General features: G+C 39.7%; 1 protein-coding gene across 3 annotated transcripts in view; it reads left to right on the plus strand.

Annotated features, from left to right (window-relative positions):
* The window catches only part of UBR1 (ubiquitin protein ligase E3 component n-recognin 1), a 166,934-nt gene that overhangs the window by 21,135 nt on the left and 129,321 nt on the right, over positions 1 to 16,478 (plus strand). The gene's annotated exons all lie outside the window — the stretch shown is intronic.

Genomic DNA, 16,478 nt, shown 5'->3' on the forward strand with positions numbered 1-16,478 from the left:
GTGGACTCTCAACCACTGCGCCACCAGGGAAGCCCCCAAACCAGCTTTTAGTTTTATTGATCCTTGCTATCGTTTCCTTCATTTCTTTCTGATCTGATCTTTATAATTTCTTTCCTTCTGCTAACTTTGGGGTTTTCTTGTTCTTCTTTCTCTAATTGCTTTAGGTGTAAGGTTAGGTTGTCTATTTGAGATGTTTCTTGTTTCTTGAGGTAGGATTGTATTGCTGTAAACTTCCCTCTTAGAACTGTTTATGCTGCATCCCATAGGTTTTGAAGTGTCGTGTTTTCAGTGTCATTTGTTTCTAGGTATTTTTTGGTTTCCTCTTTGATTTCTTCAGTGATCTCTTGGTTATTTAGCAGTGTTGTTTAGCCTCCATGTGTTTGTATTTTTTACAGATTTTTTTCTTGTAATTGATATCTAGTCTCATGGCATTGTAGTCAGAAAAGATACCTGATACAATTTCAGTTTTCTTAAATTTACCAGTGCTTGGTTTGTGACCCAAGATATGATCTGGCCTCGAGAATGTTGCATGAGCACTTGAGAAGAAAGTGTATTCTGCTGTTTTGGAATGGAATGTCCTATAAATATCAATTAAGTCTATCTTGTTTAATGTATCATTTAAAGCTTGTATTTCCTTATTTATTTTCATTTTGGATGATCTGTCCATTGGTGAAAGTGTGGTGTTAAAGTCCCCTACTATGGTTGTGTTACTCTCGATGTCCCCTTTTATGGCTGCTAGCCTTTGCCTTATGTATGGAGGTGCTCCTATGTTGGGTGCATAAATATTTACAATTGTTATATCTTCTTGGATTGAGCCCGTGATCATTATGTAGTGTCCTTCTTTTTCCCTTGTAATAGTCTTTATTTTAAAGTCTATTTTGTCTGATATGAGAATTGCTACTCCAGCTTTCTTTTGATTTCCGTTTGCATGGAATATCTTTTCCCATCCCCTTACTTCCAGTCTGTATGTGTCCCTAGGTCTGAAGTGGTTCTCTTGTAGACAGCATGTATATGGGTGTTGTTTTTGTATCCATTCAGCTAGTCTGTGTCTTTTGGAGTATTTAATTCATTTACATTTAAGGTAGTTATCAATATGTATCTTCCTATTACTATTTTCTTAATTGTTTTGTGTTTGTTATTGTAGATCTTTTTCTTCTCTTGTGTTCCTGCCTAAAGAAGTTCCTTTAGCATTTGTTGTAAAGCTGGTTTGGTGATGCTGTATTCTCTTAGCTCTTGATTGTCTGTAAAGGTTTTAATTTCTCTATTGAATCTGAATGAGATCCTTGCTGGGCAGAGTAATCTTCGTTGTAGGTTTTTCCCTTTCATCTCTTTAAATATGTCTTGTCACTCCCTTTTGGCTTGCAGACTTCCTGCTGAAAGATGAGCTGTTAACCTTATGGGGATTCCCTTGTTTGTTTGTTGTTTTTCCCTTGCTGCTTTTAATATTTTTTCTTTGTTTTTAGTTTTTGATAGTTTGATTAATATGAGTCTTGGCATGTTTCTCTTTGGATTTATCCTTTATGGGACACTCTGGGCTTTCTGGGCTTGATTAACTATTTCCTATCCCATATTAGGCAAGTTTTGAACTAAAATCTCTTCAAATATTTTCTCAGTCCCTTTCTTTTTTTCTTCTTCTTCTGGGACCCCTATACTTCGAATGTTGGTGCATGTAATGTTGTCCCAGAGGTCTCTGAAACTGTCCTCAATTCTTTTAACTCTTTTTTCTTTATTCTTCTATGCAGTACTTATTTCCACTGTTTTATCTTCCAGGTCACTTATCCGTTCTTCTGCCTCAGTTATTCTGCTTTTGCTTCCTTCTAGAGCAATTTTAATTTCACTTATTGTGTTGTTCATCATTGTTTGTTTGCTCTTTAGTTCTTCTAGGTCCTTGTTAAGGGTTTCTTGTATTTTCTCCATTCTCTTTCCAAGATTTTGGATCATCTTTACTCTCATTACTCTGAATTCAATTTCAGGTAGACTGCCTATTTCCTCTTCATTTGTTTGGTCTGGTTGGTTTTTACCTTGCTCCTTCAGCTACTGTGTATTTCTCTGTCTTCTCATTTTGCTTAAGTTACTGTGTTTGGGGTCTCTTTTTCGCAGGCTGCATGTTCTTAGTTCCCACTGTTTTTGGTGTCTTCTCCCAGAGGCTAAGGTTCGTTTAGTTGGGTTGTGTAGGCTTCCTGGTGGAGGGGACTGGTGCCTGTGTTCTGGTGCATGATGGTGGATCTTGTCTTTTTGGTGGGCAGGACTACGTCCGGTGGTGTGCTTTGGGGTGTGTGTTACCTTATTATGATTTTAGGCTGCCTCTCTGTTAATGGGTGGGTTTGTGTTCCTGTCTTGCTAGTGTTTGGCATAGGGTGTCTGGCACTGTAGCCTGCTGGTCGTTGCGTGGAGCTGTGTCTTAGCATTGAGGTGGAGATCTCTTGGAGAGCGTTTGTTGTTTGACATTAAATGGAGCCAGGAGGTCTCCGGTGGACCAATGTCCTGAACTCGGTTCTCCCACCTCAGAGCCACAGGCCTGACACCCGGCCAGAGCACCATGACCCTGTCAGCCACATGGCTCAGAAGAAAAGGGAGAAAAAAATAAGGTAAAATAGAGTTATTATAATAAAAAATAATTATTAAAAATAAAAAAATTAAAAAGTAATAAAAAAAGAAAAAAAAAGAAAGAAAGAAATGAGAGCAACCAAACCAAAAAACAAATCCACCAATGGTAACAAATGCTAAAAGCTATACTAAAACAAAAAGAAAATCAAAAACGCACAGACAGAACCCTAGGAGAAATGATAAAAGCAAAGACAGACAAAAATCACACAAAGAAGCATACACACACACACTCACAAAAAGAGAAAAGGGAAAAAAATATATATCTATATACAAAAAAAAAAGGAGGAAGAGAGCAACCAACTCAATAAACAAATCTACCAATGATAATAAACTCTAAATACTAAACTAAGATAAACATAAAACCAGAAACAAATTAGATGCAGAAAGCAAACCTCAAGTCTACAGTTGCTCCCAAAGTCTCGCACTTCAATTTTGAGATGATTCGTTGTATATTCAGGTATTCCACAGATGCAGGGTACATCACGTTGATTGTGAGGATTTAACCCACTGCTCCTGAGGCTGCTGGGAGAGATTTCCCTTTCTCTTCTTTGTTCACACAGCTCTTGGGGTTCAGCTTTGGATTTGGCCCCGCCTCTGCGTGTAGGTCGCCTAAGGGCGTCTGTTCCCCGAGACAGGACGAGGTTAAATTAGCAAGTGATTAGGGGGCTCTGGCTCACTCAGCCTGGGGGAAGGGAGGGGTATGGAATGTGGGGCAAGCCTGCAGCGGCAGAGGCCAGCCTGACCTTGCAACAGCCTGAGGTGTGCCATGTGTTCTCCCTGGGAAGTTGTCCCTGGATCACGGGACCTTGGCAGTGGCGGGCTGCACAGGCTCCCAGGAGGGGGGATGTGGATAGTGACCTGTGCTTGCACACAGGCTTCTTGGTGGCTGCAGTAGCAGCCTTAGGTTTTCCTGCCTGTCTCTAGTGTCCGCGCTGATAGCCGCGGCTCGCGCCCATCTGTAGAGTTCGTTTAGGCAGTGCTCTGAATCCCCTCTCCTCACTCACCCCGAAACAATGGTCTCTTGTCTCTTAGCCAGTTCCAGACTTTTTCCTGGACTGTCTCCCAACTAGCTGTGGCGCACCAGCCCGCTTCAGGCTGTGTTCACGCCGCCAACCCCAGTCCTCTCCCTGGGATCTGACCTCCGAAGCCCGAGCCTTAGCTCCCAGCCCCGACCCGTCCCGGTGGGTGAGCAGACAAGCCTCTCAGGCTGGTAAGTGCTGGTCCGCACCGATCCTCTTTGTGGGAATCTCTCCACTTCGCCTTCTGCACCCCTGTTGCTGTGCTCTTCTCCATGGCTCCGAAGCTTCCCCCCTTTCACCCCACGTCTCCACCAGTGAAGCGGCTTCCTAGTGTGTCGAAACTTTTCCTCCTTCACAGCTCCCTCCCAGAGGTACAGGTCCTGACCCTATTCTTTTGTCTGTTTTTTCTTTTTTCTTTTGCCCTACTCAGGTATGCAGGGAGTTTTTTGCCTTTTGGGAAGTCTGAGGTCTTCTGCCAGCGTTCAGTAGGTGTTCTGTAGGAGTTGTTCCACATGTAGATGTATATCTGATGTATTTGTGGGGAGGAAGGTGATCTCCGCGTCTTACTCCTTTGCCATCTTGAAGGTCTCCCTGCCTTGTAAATTCTTAATTCTAATTAAATGTCAGGTTAGAAAACTCCTTAGACAAGTTTTATTAGTTTATCATAGCTGAATAGAATTCTCATTCCTTTTCTTTGCCTTGAAAATTGTTTTTTAACACTTCAAGGGGACACCTGTTAATTTACTTTAAGATACAGTGGACAAGTATATGTTAACTGTGTCAAAACTCTTTATGATTTTATAAACGTTATCTAGCCTTTGTTTTTACAGACTGAAGAGTCCTAATTTTCCATCCCTATTATTTTTTCTAGGATTCCTTCATTCTTTTGGTAAGTTTTTGCCTAGATAACACTACCCAGTGGTCTGAATAATCAGTCTCACATCTTGGCACAAGGGTGTTCCTGTGCCAAAAGGGCCAGGACCTTAGCTACCATAGATAGCTGTGGGTTGGTGCCCTATGCTCTACTGGCAAGTTGGGTTAGTGTATGATAAATATACTTCTTAGTTTCCTCCTATTTCTGTGTAATTTCATAGAAGGGGTAGCTTAATTTAAGAAGTAGGGGCATGTTCATTTTAATATAGATCCATTCTAAAATTCATCTTTCAGTATTTGGTTGTATGAAAAATTTGAAAAATGCACAGTGAGTAGCAGTATTGGGTAACAGTTACTCATGTTCATTTTGAGTAACAGAAGGTTTTAATTTTGATTAAAATAAAAAATTTATCCATTTTTTTCATGGTTGGTGCTTTTTCTGCCCTGTCCAAGAACTCTTTGCCCACCCATAGGATGTCAAAGAGTTTTCTCCTATGTTTTTGTCAAGAAATTTTAGTTTTATTGTATTTTTTAAAAAAATTTATTTATTTTATTTATTTATTTTTGGCTGCATTGGGTCTTCGCTTCTGCACACCTGCTTTCTCTAGTTGTGGCAAGTGGGGGCTACTCTTCATTGCAGTGCACGGCCTTCTCATCGTGTTGGCTTCTCTTGTTGCAGAGCACAGGCTCTAGGTGTGTGGGCTTCAGTAGTTGTGGCTCGTGGGCCCTAGAGCACAGGCTCAGTAGTTGTGGCACATGGGCTTAGTTGCTCCGTGGCATGTGGGATCTTCCTGGGCCAGGGATCAAACCTGTGTCCCCTGCATTAGCAGGTGGATTCTTAACCACCGCGCCACCAGGGAAGTCCCAACAGTTTTATTTTTTAATATTTAAATCTTTTATTCATTTTGAATTAATTTTTGTGTGTGGTGTGAAGTACGGATTGATGCCATAAGGATATCTAATTACTCCTGCACCAGTTTTTGAAAATGCTGTCTCTTTTGAATTATGTTGGTTCCTTTTAAAAAAATCAGTTGTCTTTATATGTGTGGATTCATTTTTAAACTCTCTCTTAGTTCCATTGATAAATATATTTATCTCAAAATATATATATATATTTATCTCAGTGCTAATTCCACAGTCTCATTTCTTATATCTTTTATAGTAAGTCCCGAAATCATGTAGTGTTAAGTCTTTTCTAAGTCCTTTACATTTTTTTTTTCTTGGCTGTGCTGTGCAGCTTGTGGGATTTTAGTTCCCCAACCAGGTATTGAACCTGGGCCATGGCAATGAAAGGGCCGAGTTGTAACCACTGGAATGCCAGGGAATTCCCTCCATATTCATTTTGGAATCAGCTTGTCAATTCTACAAGAAAGCTTTCTGGGATTGTGTAGAATCTGTAGCTCAGTTTAGGAAGTATAGACATCTCAGTATTGAATCTTTTAAGTAATGAACATGATGTAGCTCTTCATTTTTTTAGGTGTTTTAGAAATTTCTCTCAATAATGTTTAGTCGTTTTCAGTGTAGGGGTTTTTCACAATCTTTATTAAATTAACTCCCAAGTACTTTATGTTTTTTGATGCTATTGTAAATGCTGTTTTTTTAAAAATTTCATTTTCCAGTTTTTTGTTGCTAGTGTATAGAAATACAGGTGATCTTTATCTGTTGATCTTATATCTAATGAGTTTGCTCAATTCACTTACCATTTTTATGTGTGTTTTTTAACTGATTCCTTAGAGTTTTTTATGAAGAGTAATCATATTGTTTGTGAATAGAGACAGCTTTACTTTTTCCTTTGCAATCATCATGCCTTTTATTTATTTTTCTTGTTTTATTTCACTAGCTATGACCTGTAGTACAATATTGAATAGAAGAGAACAGATATCCTTGCTTCATCCCTGATCTTTGGAGGGAATGTATTATTGCAAATATTTTCTCTCAACCTGTTTCTCCTTTTCTTTTTCAAACTAGGTTCTTTTTTATTCACTGTGAAAATTTACATAAAGTAAATAACTGTTTATTCTACAGTTCTATGAGTTTTGACAGTTGCCAACAGTTGTGTAACCGTCACCATAATAGATACTACAGAACAGTTCCATTGCCCTCAAAAATTACATTGCTGCTACTTTGTAGTCAGCCCCTCGCAACCACTTTGCTATCCTCTATCTCGAGTAGTTTTGCCTTTTCTGGAATGTTATATAAATGGAATTATATAGCATATAGCCTTTAAAAATTTTTTAAAAATTTATAATATAACTTAAATGTGTACAAATATAAAACTACTATGAATGCCTTATACTTACAGTTTTAATTTAAGTATAAAACAAACATGAAATTCTAATAAAACCAGAAAGCCAACATATTTCAAATGAACAGTATTAATTTAATTGGAAGGATATTAACTGCAACTGAAATCACCACTGTTGGTTTGATACTAGAGAGTTCTGTTTCTCCTACCTCTCTTTTAGGCCTGCTGTTACTGAGTGGCATTAAAAATGTTGAGCTGGCTGTGTGGTTTGAGGTAATCACTTCACATTTAAGGCCAAATTGCCAACGAGTAATCCATGAAAGTCTTTTAACAGGGCATTTCTTGATACTTAGAAAGCTCTCTTGTTTGATTGAAGATAAGGGTGGTGGTATTGAAATCTGCATATAGTGTCTGTTAAACCCACTTATAGGGACTTCCCTGGCAGTCCAGTGGTTAAGACTCTGCACTCCCACTGCAGGGGGCGTGGGTTCGATCCCTGGTCGGGGAAGTAAGATCCCACATGCCTTGCAGCACAGCCAAAAAAGGAAAAACACCAAAGCCACTTATAATGGGAATCAGGAATTTGGCACAGAGGTGGGCTTTGCTCAGTTCACAGATACGCTGACAACATGAACATGGTCCCAACTGCTAAGAGGCAGTAGGACATAGCCTCTTGAGTTTGACTTCTTTTGATGTTGCATGCATTGATAATTCAGTCCTTTTATTGTTGAGCAGTATTCTATGGTTTGGATGTACAGTTTGTTTATAATCCACCAGTTGAAGGACACCTGAATCATTTCTAGTTTTGAGCGATAATGAATAAAATTGCTATAACTTCATGTACAATTGTCTGTGAACATAAGTTCTTGGGTAGATAACTAGGAGTTTGATTGCTGGGTCATATAGTAAGTATATATTTAACTTTGTAAGAAACTGCTAAACTCTTTCGTAAAGTGGATGTATAACATTTTGAGTTCCTACCAGCACATTCCTTTTCCAGTTTTCTGCATCCTTGTTGATACTTGGTATTGCCAAATGTTTATTTAGGTATTATAGGTGTATCTCACTGTCATTTAAAAAAAATTTTTATTGGAGTATAGTTGCTTTACAATGTTGCGTTAGTTTCTACTGTACAGCAAAGTGAATCAGCTATACGTATACATATATCCCCTCTTTTTTGGATTTCCATCCCATTTAGGTTACCACAGAGCATTGAATAGAGTTCTCTATGCTACACAGTAGGTTCTCATTAATTATCTATTTTATACATAGTATCAGTAGTGTATATATGTCAATCCCAATCTCCCAATTCATCCTACCTACTCCCGCAACCCCTTGGTATCCATACGTTTGTTCTCTACGTCTTTGTCTCTATTCTGCTTTGTAAATGCGATTGTCTATACCAATTTTTTCAGATTACATATATATACGTTAATATACGATACTTGTTTTTCTGACTTACTTCACTGTGTATGACAGTCTCTAGGTCCATCCACATCGGTACAAATGACCCAATTTTGTTCCTTTTTATGGCTGAGTAATATTCCATTGTATATCTGTACCACATCTTCTTTATCCATTCCTCTGTTGATGAACATTTATGTTGTTTCCATGTCATGGCTATTGTAAATAGTGCTGCAATGAACATTGGGGCGCACGTGTCTTTTCGAATTATGGTTTTCTCTGGATATATGCCCAGGAATGGGATTGCTGGGTCACATGGTAGTTCTATTTTTTAGTTTTTTAAGGAACCTCCATACTGTTCTCCACAGAGGCTGTATCAATTTACATTCCCACCAAAAGTGCAAGAGGGTTCCATTTTTTCCACACCCTCTCCAGCATTTATTGTTTATAGATTTCATGATGGTGGCCATTCTGACTGGTGTGAGGTGATATCTCGTAGTTTTGATTTGCCTTTTTCTAATTATTAGTGATGTTGAGCATCTTTTCATGTGCCTCTTGGCCATCTCCATATCTTCTTTGGTGAAATGTCTCTTTAGGGCTTCTGCCCATTTTTAGATTGGTTTGTTTGCTTTTGATATTGAGATATATGATCTGTTTGTATATTTTGCAGATTAATCCTTTGTTACTTCTTTTTTTAATTAAAAAAAATTTAATGTAATTATTGATGTGGTTGACATTAGAGCTACCATTTTATTATTATTTTATCATTCAAATTTTATTTTTTAAAACAGCAATTTCTTATTAGTTATCTATTTTATACATATTAGTGTATATATGTCAATCCCAATCTCCCAATTCATCCCACCACCACCTACCTCCTCGCCACTTTGCTCCCTTGGTGTCCATACGTTTCTTCTATACATCTGTGTCTCTATTTGTGCCCTGCAAAACGTTTTATCAGTACCATTTTTCTAGGTTCCACATATATGCATTAATATATGATTTTTGTTTTTTTCTTTCTGACTTAACTTCACTCTCTATGACAGTCTCTAGATCCATCCACATCTCTACAAATGACCCAATTTCGTTCTGTTTTATGGCTGAGTAATATTCCAGTGTATATATGTACCACATCTTCTTTATCCATTCGTCTGTCGATGGGCATTTAGGTTGCTTCCATGGGGTGCATGTGTCTTTTCGAATTATGGTTTTCTCTGGGTGTATGCCCAGTAGTGGGATTACTGGGTCACATGGTAGTTCTATTTTTAGTTTTTTAAAGAACCTCCATACTGTTCTCCATAGTGGCTGTATCAATTTACATTCCCACCAACAGTGCAAGAGGGTCCCCTTTTCTCCACACCCTCTCCAGCATTTGTGGTTTGTAGATTTTCTGATGATGCCCATTCTGACTGGTGTCAGGTGATACCTCATTGTAGTTTTGATTTGCATTTCTCTAATATTAGTGATGTTGAGCAGCTTTTTTCATGTGCTTCTTGGCCATCTGTATGTCCTCTTTGGAGAAATGTCTATTTAGGTCTTCTGCCCATTTTTTGATTAGGTTGTTTGTTTTTTTAATATTGAGCTGCATGAGGTGTTTATATATTTTGGAGATTAATCCTTTGTCCATTGATATGTTTGCAAATATTTTCTCCCATTCTGGGGGCTGTCTTTTCGTCTTGTTTGTAGTTTCCTTTGCTTTGCAAAAGCTTTTAAGTTTCATTAGGTCCCATTTGTTTGTTTTTATTTCCATTACTCTAGGAGGTGGATCAAAAAAGATCTTGCTGTGATTCTGTGATTTATGTCAAAGAGTGTTCTTCCTATGTTTTCCTCTAAGAGTTTTATAGTGTCTGGTCTTACATTTAGGTCTCTAATCCATTTTGAATTTATTTTTGTGTATGGTGTTAGGGAGTGCTCTAATTTCATCTTTTACATGTAGCTGTCCAGTTTTCCCAGCACCACTTGTTGAAGAGACTGTCTTTTCTCCATTGTATATCCTTGCCTCCTTTGTCATAGATTAGTTGATCATGGGTGTGTGGGTTTATCTCTGGGCTTTCTATCGTATTCCATTGATCTTTGTTTCTGTTTTTGTGCCAGTACCATATTATCTTGATTACTGTAGCTTTGTAGTCTAATCTGAAGTCAGGGGGTCTGATTCCTCCAGCTCCATTTTTTTCCCTCGAAAATGCTTTGGCTCTTTGGGGTCTTTTGTGTCTCCATAGAAATTTTAAGATTTTTTGTTCCAGTTCTGTAAAAGATGCCATTGGTAATTTGATAGGGATTGCATTGAATCTGTAGATTGCTTTGGGTAGTGTAGTCATCTTCACAATATTGATTCTTCCAATCCAAGAACATGGTATATCTCTCCATCTGTTTGTGTCATCTTTGGTTTCTTTCATCAGTGTCTTATAGTTTTCTGCATACAGGTCTTTTGTCTCCTTAGGTAGGTTTATTCTTAGGTATTTTATTCTTTTTGTTGCTATGGTGAATGAGATTATTTCCTTAATTTCTCTGTCTGATCTTTCGTTGTTAGTGTATAGGAATGCAGGAGATTTCTGTGCATTAATTTTGTATCCTGGAACTTTACCAAATTCATTGATTAGCTCTGGTAGTTTTCTGGTAGCATCTTTAGGATTCTCTATGTATAGTATCATGTCATCTGCAAACAGTGACAGTTTTACTTCTTCTTTTCCAATTGATATTCCTTTTATTTCTTTTTCTTCTCTGACTGCTGTGGCTAGCACTTCTAAAACTATGTTGATTAATAGTGGTGAGAGTGGACATCCTTGGCTTGTTCCTGATCTTAGAGGAAATGCTTTCAGTTTTTCACCATTGAGAATGATGTTTGCTGTTGGTTTGTCATATATGGCCTTTCTTATGTTGAGGTAGGTTCCCTCTATGCCCACTTTCTGGAGAGTTTTTATCATAATTGGGTGTTGAATTTTGTCAAAAGCTTTTTCTGCATCTATTGAGATGATCATATGGTTTTTATTCTTCAATTTGTTAATATGGTGTATTGCATTGATTGATTCGCATATATTGAAGAATCCTTGCATCCCTGGGATAAATCCCACTTGATCATGGTGTATGATCCTTTTAATGTGTTGTTGGATTCTGTTTGCTAGTATTTTGTTGAGGATTTTTGCATCTATATTCATCAGTGATATTGGTCTGTAATTTCCTTTTTTGTAGTATCTTTGTCTGGTTTTTGTATCAGGGTGATGGTGGCTTCATAGAATGAGTTTTGGAGTGTTCCTTCCTCTGCAAGTTTTTGCAAGAGTTTGAGAAGGATGGGTGTTAGCTCTTCTCTAAATGTTCTGTAGAATTCACCTGTGAAGCCATCTGGTTCTGGGCTTTTGTTTGTTGGAAGATTTTTTTTTTTTTTTTTTTTTTGCGGTACGCGGGCCTCTCACTGTTGTGGCCTCTCCCGTTGCGGAGCACAGGCTCCGGACGCGCAGGCCCAGCGGCCATGGCTCACGGGCCCAGCTGCTCCGCGGCATGTGGGATCTTCCTGGACCGGGGCACGAACCCGTGTCCCCTGCATCGGCAGGCGGACTGTCAACCACTGCGCCACCAGGGAAGCCCTTGGAAGATTTTTAATTACAGTTTCAATTTCATTACTTGTGATTGGTCTGTTCATATTTTCTGTTTCTTCCTGGTCCAGTCTTGGAAGGTTATGCCTTTCTAAGAGTTTGTCCATTTCTTCCAGGTTGTCCATTTTATTGTCATAGAGTTGCTTGTAGTAGTCTCTTATGATGATTTGTATTTCTGTGGTGTCTGTTATAATTTCTCCATTTTCATTTCTAATTTTATTGATTTGAGTCCTCTCCCTCTTTTTCTTGATGAGTCTGGCTAAAGGTTTATCAATTTTGTTTATGCTCTCAAAGAACCAGCGTTTTTTTTTTTTTTTTTTTGGCGGTATGCGACTCTCTCACTGTTGTCGCCTCTCCTGTTGCAGAGCACAGGCTCTGGACGCGCAGGCTCAGCGGCCATGGCTCATGGGCCCAGCCGCTCCGCAGCCTGTGGGATCTTCCTGGACCGGGACACGAACCTGTGTCCCCTGCATCGGCAGGCGGACTCTCAACCACTGCGCCACCAGGGAAACCACAGAGAACCAGCTTTTAGTTTTATTGATCTTTGCTGTTGTTTTCTTTGTTTCTATTTCATTTATTTCTGCTCTGATGTTTATGATTTCTTTCCTTCTGCTAACTTTGTGTTTTGTTTGTTCTACTTTCTGTAGTTCCTTTAGGTGTAAGGTTAGATTGTTTATTTGAGATTTTTCCTGTTTCTTGACGTAGGCTTGTGTTTCTGTAAACTTCCCTCTTAGAACTGCTTTTGCTGCATCCCACAGGTTTTGGATCGTCGTGTTTTTGTTGTAATTTGTTTGTAGGTATTTTTTGATTTCGTCTTTGATTTCTTCAGTGATCTTTTGGTTCTTTAGTAGCATATTGTTTAGCCTCCGTGTGTTTGTGTTTTTTATGGTTTTTTTCTCCGTAATTGATTTCTAATCTCATAGTATCGTGGTCAGAAAAGATGCTTGATACGATTTCAGTTTTCTTAAATTTACCAAGGGTTGATTTGTGACCCAAGATGTGATCTGTCCTGGAGAATGTTCCATGTGCACTTCAGAAGAAAGTGTATTTTGCTGCTTTCGGATGGATTGTCCTATAGTTATCAATTACGTCTATCTGGTTTAATGTGTCATATAAGGCTTGTGACTCCTTATTAGTTTTCTTTCTGGATGATCTATCTGTTGGTGTAAGTGTAGTGTTGAAGTCCCTCACTATTGTGTTACTGTCGATTTCCACTATTTTGGCTGTCAGCATTTGCCTTATGTATTGAAGTGCTTCTGTGTTGGGTGCGTACATATTTACAATTGTTATATCCTCTTGGATTGATCCTTTTATCATTATGTTGTGTCCTTTGTTGTAACAGTCTTTATTTTAAAGTCTATTTTGTCTTATATGAGTATTGCTACTCCAGCTTTCTTTTGATTTCTATTTGCATGGAATATCTTTTTCCATCCCCTCACTTTCAGTTTGTATGTGTCCCTAGGTCTGAAGTGGGTGTTTTGTGGGCAACATATATACAGGTCTTGTTTTTATATTCATTCAGCCACTTTGTGTCTTTTGGTTGGAGCATTTAATCCATTTACATATAAAGTAATTATCAATATGTATGTTCCTGTTACCATTTTTTAAATTGTTTTGGGTTTGTTTTTGTAGGTCTTTTTCTTCTCTTGTGTTTCCTACCTAGAGAAGTTCTTTTAGCATTTGTTGTAAAGTTGGTCTGGTGGTGCTGAATTCTCTTAGCTTTTGCTTGTCTGTAAAGCTTTTGATTTCTCTGTGAGATCTGAGTGAGAGCCTTGCTGGCTAGAGTAATCTTGGTTGTAGATTTTTCCCTTTCATCACTTTAAATATATCCTGCCACTCTCTTCTGGCCTATAGAGTTTCTGCTGAAAGATCAGCTGATAACCTTGCATGGATTCCCTTGTATGTTATTTGTTGTTTTTCCCTTGCTGCTTTTAATATTTTTTCTTTGTATTTAATTTTTGATAGTTTGATTAATATGTGTCTCAGCATTTTTCTCCTTGGGTTTATCCTGCCTGGACTCCCTGCGCTTCCTGGACTTGATTGACTATTTCCTTTCCCATGTTAGGAAAGTTTTCAACAATAATCTCTTCACATTTTTTTCAGACCCTTTCTCTTTCTGTTCTTCCTCTGGGACCACTATAATTCGAATGTTGGTGCGTTTAATGTTGTCCCAGTGGTCTCTGAGACTGTCTTCAATTCTTTTCATTCTTTTTTCTTTATTCTGCTCCTTGGCTGTTATTTCCACCATTCTATCTTCCAGGTCACTTATCCGTTCTTCTGCCTCAGTTATTCTGCTATTGATTCCTTCTATTTTGTTTTTTAATTTCAGTTATTGTGTTGTTCATCACTGTTTGTTTGTTCTTTAGTTTTTATAGGTCTCTGTTAAACATTTCTTGTATTTTCTCCATTCTGTTTCCAAGATTTTGGGTCATCTTTACTATCATTACTCTGAATTCTTTTCATGCGGACTGCCTATTTCCTCTTCATTTGTTTGGTCTGGTGGGTTTTTACCTTGCTCCTTCATCTGCTGCGTATTTCTGTGTCTTCTCCTTTGTCTAACTTACTGTGTTTGAGGTCTTCTTTCCGCAGGTTGCAGGGTCATAGTTCCTCTTGCTTCTGGTGTCTGCCCCCAGTGGGTGAGTTTGGTCCAGTGACTTGTTTAGGCTTCCTGGTGGGAAGGACTGGCGCCTGCGTTTTGGTGGGTGGAGCTGGATCTTTTCCCTGTGATGGACAGGGCTGTGTCAGGTCGTGTGTTTTGGGGTGTCTGTGGCCTTAGTACGACTTTAGGCAGCCTGTGTGCTGATGGTTGGGTTTGTGTTCCTGTCTTGTTTGTTGTTTGTCGTGGGGTGTCCAGCAGTGGAGCCTGCAGGCAGTTGGGTGGAGTCGGGTCTTGGAGTTGAGATGGAGACTCCCGGGAGAGCTCTGGGGCCAGGAATTCTCTGGCATTCCAGTTTCCTGGGCTCGGCACTCCCACCTCAGAGGCTCAGGCCTGACCCCCTGCCTGGAAACCAAGACCCCGCATGCCACACAGCTCAGCAAAAATGGGGGAAAAAAAAAGAAAAGAAATAAATAAAAGGGTAGGAAGAAAACAAATGAAAACAAACAGACATAAAAAACTCGGGACAAATAGCAAAGACAAAAACAAGCAAGAAGCAACAGCAACAATTAAAAAGAAAGAAACAAACAAAGGAAGAGACAAACAAAACCCCAAATGGTAAAAGTAAAACCAAACAGAAACAAAAATAATCTCTCACACACACACGCGCGCGCGCACACACACACACGTACAAAATAAGAAACCAAAACATAAAACAGAGAAAATGAAAAAGAACAGCCAGACCAACAAAAGAATCCCAAAACAAAATTAAACAATTAAAAGCAAAACTAACCAGAAAAACAAAAACAAAAGCAGAATGCAAATTGAAGGAAAAAGCAAGGAATACAAAACAAACACACAAAAACAATAAATAAAAGTTAAATAGCACAAAGAAAAAAAAAGCAAGTTAAAAACACAGAACAACAAAAAAGTAATGTAGAAATAGAAAAAATATATTATAAATTTAAAAAACTAAATAAAAACAAATAACAAATAATAAAATACACAGGACAAAACAAAACATTAAAAAAATAGTAATAATTATATTTTCCTGGGGTCTCAACTGTCAGTGTCCTTGCCCTCACCTTGAGTCACAGCCAACCTCTGTATCCCCAGACCACCCTACAAAACCTCTAGGTAGGTTTCTGGTCTCTCTCTGGGTACTGAGGGACAGCTAGGACTCTGACATGGCCCAACTCTTGGGTGTACTAGTCCCCAAAGTCCATAGCTGCTAGCACTAGACTGGTTTCTGTTCTGGGAACACTCGTTGTCCGTTCAGATATTTCATAGATGGAGGATTTACCAAGACGATCGCGGGGATTTAACGTGCAGTTTGTGTAGCTGCACGGAAAGATTTTTGTTCCTCTTCTTTAGTCGCCCTGCCCCTGGGGCTCAGCTGTGGTTTTAACCCCACCTTTGCGTGTGTGCCACCCACCGGAGTCTGCTTCCGAGGCTGCCTTGGAGCCCTCAGGTCTGCTCTGGTGAGGACAGGGCGCGGAGGTGGCATGACTGCCTGGGTCTTGGGGGCCCTGGCAGCAACAGGTACGCAGGAAAACTGGTGGCCACGGGCATGAGAGATCTGGCCCTAGTGGGAGCCTTTCCTAACGCCTGGTGACCGGCATGAGAAGGTCAGTTCTGGCAGCTTTTCCTAGCGCCTGTTGGGGCAGGGGTCAGTGCGTGGGGAGAGAGAGGCTGCTGTGGTGGTTCCACCCACTGCACGTCATTCAACAGTGGTGCCTTGCTTCTATGGCAGTTTGGGTTTCCTTCATAAGTGTCCCGGTTGCTGATTTCCTCCCTCCTGTCCCCTCAGGCTGTCTCCTTGCAGCCAACAGCAGTTCTCCCCCCAGGTTTGCTTTCTAATCCCCATGTTCCAGCTCTCAGCCCCCGTGTGAACTGGCAGACACACGTCCCAGTCTGGGGCACACAGGCCTGTGGCACTGACCATCTGTGTAGGTCTCACTCTGTCCCGTCTGCTACAGACCAGCCATTTCATCCTCCTCTGACAGCCTCAGATGTTCGCCTTCTGTCCCAAGTGATTTCCCCATCAGTGAGGGGGCTTCCCCGGATGTGGGAACCTCTGTGCTTCAGCTCCCCTGAGGGGCACAGATCCTGTCCCACTTTTTCTCCTCTTATTTTTCCCTTCT

Source organism: Globicephala melas, chromosome 2 (assembly GCF_963455315.2).
Source record: "Globicephala melas chromosome 2, mGloMel1.2, whole genome shotgun sequence".
Classification (NCBI taxonomy): domain Eukaryota; kingdom Metazoa; phylum Chordata; class Mammalia; order Artiodactyla; family Delphinidae; genus Globicephala; species Globicephala melas.